This window comes from Perca fluviatilis, chromosome 7 (genome assembly GCF_010015445.1).
Source record: "Perca fluviatilis chromosome 7, GENO_Pfluv_1.0, whole genome shotgun sequence".
Classification (NCBI taxonomy): Eukaryota; Metazoa; Chordata; class Actinopteri; order Perciformes; family Percidae; genus Perca; species Perca fluviatilis.
Genome location: NC_053118.1, coordinates 16872404 through 16879436, shown reverse-complemented (window position 1 = coordinate 16879436; position 7033 = coordinate 16872404). Strand labels below are relative to the sequence as shown.

At 36.9% G+C, this 7033-nt stretch overlaps 1 protein-coding gene across 1 annotated transcript in view; it reads right to left on the bottom strand.

The window, feature by feature from the left end:
• sntb1 (syntrophin, basic 1) overlaps positions 1-7033 on the bottom strand; it is a 39943-nt gene that overhangs the window by 18529 nt on the left and 14381 nt on the right. The window lies entirely within an intron of this gene.

The window sequence follows — 7033 nt, the reverse complement described above, 5'->3', positions numbered from 1 at the left end:
AGCCTAAGCAGGTGTCTTGTTTTAGACTAGTTAGTGAACATATACGGTATTTATACAGAGAAAGCTCAGAAAGTCTTTTTTGTAATACTAACACAAAATAAGAATGAAACAATTATACACTGTACTGTTTGAGAGAAACAGGTAAAAGAGCAAAGATACCAATATGTCCAGGGAAGATGTCTGAGGTTATATACACAGCTATAAAAAAAGGTGAAAAACATTATATCTTTACAATAGTAAAACCGCGTTCTTACTGTTTTTCAGAAAGTAATGGAGGTGAAAGCAATAGAAACACCACATTCATTTGTATTTAGAGATGATGCAGATATCCAATGTGATGAAGAAAACTTGCCACATGATGCTGGAGAGAAGCAGGATTAGTCACACTATTCTTTAGTACTGTTACGTATGTACCTTTAGTTTTTTTCCCCAGTAATTCCATAAATTACTAGAGACAAAATACTTTATTGAAGAAAACTGCTGATTTTCATTCCTTCTTACAGTTTTTTTCGATTGCTAAACGACAGTGGGCACAACTGGAGTCACATGTGCAAAACTCAAACTACAGTCTGCACTACCTACAGTCACCTGAGCTAAACAGTTCACATCACCTGCAAAACACATTCAAAGCAACACAACTCTTCACACACGTCTCAAACAGTATGCGCAGGCCTCACTGAGATAACACACACTGTCACTCAGAACACACTGAGGGTAAAAACACTAGCGTCAAACACCAATACAGAAATTACAAACTTTCTCATCTTTACAGTTTGAACAATTTGAGTGACTTGACACTACTCAACAGTTTATTTAAGGAAAAAATATAGATTGTATAGCATACCAATTTTTACATAAGGTAAACAAGAAGGAATGAAAATCAGCAGTTTTCTTCAATAAAGTATTTTGTCTCTAGTAATTTATGGAATTACTGGGAAAAAAAAAATAAAGGTACATAACAGTAACAAAGAATAGTGTGACTAATCCCCTTTTTCCGCTTCACGTGGCAAGTTTTCTTCATCACATTGGATGTCTGCATCATCTCTAAATACAAATGAATGTGGTGTTTCTTTCACCTCCATTACTTTCTGAAAAACAGTAAGAACACAGTTTGACTATTGTAAAGATTTAGTGTTTTTCACTTTTTTTTATAGCTGCGTACATAACCTCAGACATCTTACCTGGAAATATTGGTATCTTTGCTCTTTTACCTGTTTCTCTCAAACAGTACAGTGTAGAATTGTTTCATTCTTATTTGGTGTTTGTATACAAAAAAAGACTTTCTGAGCTTTCTCTGTATAAATACCGTATATGTTCACTAACTAGTCTAAAATAAGACACTTGCTTAGGCTTTCAGCTAAAATTGCAATCAGCAGTGTTTGATAGGCACCAGACTGAAATCTATTCTGTTTTGAATGTGTGGTTAACAGTTTTGACAGCAGTGTGTTAGCATTTGAACAAAGTGCTGTAAATCTACAGTGTTGTGCACGTTGTGGTTAAAGTCATGGGATAAGTGTGTAGAGTTTTGAAAACTGTGTTCAAGCAATGAAAAATGAACTAGAGTTTGGTCCACATGAACTGCTGCTGTGCAGACTGTAGTTAGAGTTTTGCACATGTGACTCCAGTTGTGCCCACTGTCGTTTAGCAATCGAAAAAAACTGTATTTACCTTATGTAAAAATTGGTATGCTATACAATCTATATTTTTTCCTTAAATAAACTGTTGAGTAGTGTCAAGTCACTCAAATTGTTCAAACTGTAAAGATGAAAAAGTTTGTAATTTCTGTATTGGTGTTTGACGCTAGTGTTTTTACCCTCAGTGTGTTCTGAGTGACAGTGTGTGTTATCTCAGTGAGGCCTGTGCATAGTGTTTGGCTGCACTGAGCCTGTTTTGAGACGTGTGTTAAGAGTTGTGTTGCTTTGAATGTGTTTTGCAGGTGATGTGAACTGTTTAGCTCAGGTGACTGTAGGTAGTGCAGACTGTAGTTTGAGTTTTGCACATGTGACTCCAGTTGTGCCCACTGTCGTTTAGCAATCGGAAAAAACTGTAAGTATGGCTGACTCAAAGGCACGATACTGAGATTTGGCCACGAGTTTCCCACTAACTCTGAAACTATCTAGCATCTCTGTTCACAGCACTCCACTGGCCAGGTGCTCCCAGTGGTTTTAAATAGAAACTACTCCAAAACCAGGGTGGTTTCAACTCTGCAAACATGCTTTCTTTGCAGCTTTCTTTACTCATACAGTACACACTGGGGACCTGGAAAAGCCCCAGTGAATGTGATGAATCTGCTATTCCATCAAACCCTCAGAGGTGGGAGGGACCGTCTAGATCAGCTCCAGGTGTTTTTCTGGGTTAAAAATAGAAATGCTGCCTGTAAAAAGCAAGTTGATTAAGGACAGGCTAGGGGGAGAGCAGAGGGGGAGGAAGGGGCCAGATGTGCTTTTGATAGAGGAGGTTTTTTAAGGATGGTGTTTGTTTTAGCAACAACTTGACTACCGTGAGTTATACTAGACCCAGAGGAAGCATTATCTGCCATTTTCTGGTTATGATGTGGAGTCTTTGGGGCTAAAATACCCATCTCTTGCATGCATGACACAATGCATTAACATGGGGAATAACTTGGAGAACAGCACATGGACTGGATGACCCATAGATGGACTTCAATGTAAGGAACTAAGTCCTGACTGAGTGAAGATCAATCTCTCACTTGATCAAAGGGTAGTTGTTCTCACAGGATTAGAACTATTTATAGCAAATATGTATTCCAGCTTGGAAGGTCTGTTCCAGCATAGATGTGATTCATGCTGATTTATTTTTGTAAATATTAATGAATGAACTCTAAACAGCAGTTGCATGAAATAAATGATTTAATAGCAAGATATCCATTTAAAAGCAGTAATGCACGTGATAATACTGTTGAAAAACTGATGTTTTTGATATAACAAGACAAAATATAAGCCAATTGGAAAAGTTCAATAATGCCAAAAGATCTAAAACATTGTACGGTTTGAATTTATTTTCTAGCTGAAAGTATGAGTATGTTGAAAAAACGCCATAATCATATTTCGGGAAAAGTCAGAAAAAGTCGTACTATGATGAAAAAAGTCAGTGTAGTAAAAAGTGATAAAAAAAGTTACTATAGTTACTATATAAGTTACTATAACTACTATGAATGTCGGAAAAAGTCATAGTATAGTATATCGACAAATGTAATAGTATACTGTGTCGAAAAAGTGATTAAAAAAGTCATAGTATAGAATGTTGAAAAAGTCATAGTATAGCATGTCAAAAAAAGTGATTAAAAAGTCACAGTATAATATGTCGAAAAAAGTGATGACAGAGACTGACGGGAACACAACTTTTTTCTTTATGTTCTTCATTCCTGTAATGTAGGTCTTGAAACTAATTGCATCATACAGAATTTCAACAGTCAACCTTCTGTCTTCCAATCATTCTCTTATTACTCTAAGATATCTGACCTGACATAGCAGGTCATGTTTTCGTCATTCGTCTCTTTCACTTAGTATATTGAACCTCAAAACTTCCTCAAACATGTAAGATTTGAACACTCAAGTTTGAGTGACTCAACCTTCTGTCTTCCAAGCATAATCTCACCAGCCTGAGCTATCTAACCTGACACAAAGTTGATGTTTTCGTAAAAAGTCATAGTATAGTACCGGTATGTCGAAAAAAAGTGATAAATAAGTAATAGTATAGTCCGTCGAAAAAGTCATAGTATAGTAAGTCGAAAAAAGTGATAAATAAATCATAGTATAGTATGTCAAAAAGTCATAGTATAGCATGTAAAAAAAAATTGATTAAAAGGTCATAGTATACCATTTCGAAAACAGTAATAAATAAGTCATTGTATAGCATGTAGAAAAAAGTGATAAAAAAGTCAAAGTATAGCATGTGGAAAATAGTCAAAGTATAGCATGTCAAAACAAATTATGAAAAAGTCATAGTATGTCCAAAAAAGTTATCAAAAAAGTCATAGTATAGCACTTCGAAAAAGTCATAGTATAGTATGTCGAAGAAAGTCATAAGAAAGTCATAGTATAGTATGGCGAAAAAGGTGATATAAAAAGTCATAGTATAGTATGTCAAGAAAGGTGATAAAAAAGTCATAATATAGCATGTCGGAAAAATTCATAGTATAGTATGTCGAAAAAAGTGCTAAAAAGTCATAGTATAGTACGTCGAAAAAAGTGATAGAAAGTCAAAGTATAGCATGTTCGAAAATAGTCATAGTATAGTATGTTGAAAAAAGTGATAAAAAAGTCATAGTATAGTATGTTGAAAAAAGTGATAAAAAGTCATAGTATAGTATGTTGAAAAAAGTGGTAAAAAAGTCATAGTATAGCATGTAACGTGTTTGGTTGTTCATTATCAAAATCGGTGTTGCCCGTTCACAAACTTGTCCTTTTTCATGAATATTTACCACCTCCATCAATTCCAAGTATTGCTTTTGGCTTGAAATTTTACATTTGCATTTGCATGAACTGGGGTAGACGCTCCATATTCATGCGCCATCTTGAAATACATTAGCCGGTAAGGGACATACAGGACATACTGCTCCGCCTTTCGCGTTTTCGCTGTCACATGATAAACTCACAGGTGCTGCTAATGGGTAACGTAGCTTCCTGGCCTTGGCAAGTTTGAAGAAGGAAACATGAAGGACGTATTCAAAATCCAAATTTTAGGAACAGGAGTCTTCTTCTTTGCCCAGAAAAAGAAAAAGAATATTGAAAAGAGCAAGAGACTGGCTTTTTGAAGCGTGAAGGCTACCGTAGCTGTAATATGTACTTTGAACTGCGTGGCGCGAGAGAGTTGAATGTGATAAATGATCTCAACGCTAGATGGGAGAAATTCCCACACATTGGACCTTTAAGAGATTAGTACTAGGATACCAAATTAAGAGTTTGTATCATTCAAGTTAAAAGGCCAATTTCCCTGCACTAGTATTGAGGTTATCTAACATAGTATGCAGGCATGCACTTGATCTAGGTGAGAATTGGAGAGAGAGTGTAAGTGCTAATCCTTTCAAAAAGCTTTCAACGTTAATCATGCTGTGAGGAACCGTGCTGGTTCTGTCAGGAGTCATCTCCTTCTTTTACACAGCCATACATGTTTTCTGTGGGTAACCAAGTCTCACACATTCACACGGCAGGTTTCCCAGTAATGACACAGATTGATAGTGAAAGAAAACAGAGATATATTTCATCCATTTAGAAGTTAAAGGTCCCATGGCATGAAAATTTCACTTTATGAGGTTTTTTAACATTAATATGCGTTCCCCCAGCCTGCCTATGGTCCCCAATTGACTTGAAATGGTGATTGGTGTAAACCGAGCCCTGGGTATCCTGCTCTGCCTTTGAGAAAATGAAAGCTCAGATGAGCCGTTCTGGAATCTTGCTTGTTATGAGATCATAACAAGCAAGGTTACCTTCCCTTTCTCTGCTTTGCCCGCCCAGAGAATTTGGCCAACCCATGGGAGAGAGACATCATGGCTTTCAAATGAGAAAAGTGGCAGTTGGTCAAGGACACACCCCCACCCTCCACCTTGCCCAGTCCTCTCTCCTCAATAGCTAGAGACACAAAAATGGCACATCCTAAGGAAAGCTCATTGTGGGACTGGCTCTAGTGGCTGTAATTCTGCACCAAGGCTGAATTTCGGGAAAGAGACTTCAGATATAGTATTAGGGGACCACTAAGGTCTATATAAAAGCATCCAAAGAGCACCATGTCATGGGACCTTTAATACCTTTTTTCCTCTTGTCTCTTTGCATCTCTCTCTTCTCCTTTGCTCATCTCATCCTTTTCTGTTTTTCTCAATTTTCTCCTCCATCCTTCCTCACTTCCTCTTATCCCGTCTCTCCACACCTTCTCATAACATTTTTATCCATGCTGTAAATGATAAGAGTGTAATAATATGATGTATGCAATCTTTCACCAAAGTCACAGGAAGTTATACTGTATACACTTGTCCTACAGTGTGTATGTTAGAGTAAGGTGGGGAAAATGCCTTCAGAGCGTTACAAAGTTTAGTTTTAAAATAAGGCAAATCAAGTCTTCTCTTCTCCGTACTCTACTCCTTCACCTCTACTTTCCTTGTCTTTTATGATCGTGCTCCGCCTTTCCTCATATCCTTCTCTCCTGTCTGTCCTCAAAAGCTTACACACAGTTTAAACAACATCTGCTGAAATGAAAAGAGAAACCCTCTGAGGGGATGCAACATTGAGTCTTGTATAAAAAGATAAGCCAGACTCGCCTGTCACTTAACATAAAGCCTCTTAAACCATTCCAGCTCCGAACCAAAAATAAGAAAAACAGGGAGTAGGTTTAATTTTGCCCTGTAATCTTTATCTGATTACATTATCTATGAACACGATGATACTGAGAAGCATCCAATTTTATGTGAGTTTCATGGCATAACAGGCTACATTTCAACTTGGGTGTCCTCTCCTCCCATTCAAACATTTACTAAACATTTACTGGTGAGTCAAAGGGGAATTTGCCCTGGCTGAGGATAAGGAAGGACATTCAAAAAAAAAAACATGCTGGTCAAGGTACATTTTGCCAGATCAAACCACAAAACACTGTTTATCTGTGGAAAGCAAAAACTCACCTTGCCACCAAAAACGTTATTGACCCCAATTCCTTTAAATGGCTGACCAATTAAGTCAAAGTTATGGCCATCAAAATGAATGTTCAACTACACTGTGCTCTTAAAAAAGGTTTAATACTTAAACCAAGATTTGTGCAAGTGCAACTGAAATTTTCTCCAAACAGTCTCTGAGCATTTTGAAATGTGGGATTTAATATCATTTTATATTTTTAAGGGGAACTCTGTTTATTCCCATTTTCCATTATCTATCCAAGAACAACTGGCTAACTACAGCATGAACTCCAACTACGTCCTCACTGATGTCTGCAAAAGCTTTGTATCTACGAAAAATTCTGTTGCACATTTTCTGTCAGATCAGTTTTGACAAGCTATTTCCACCAGGAAGCTTTCTGTTATTTTTCA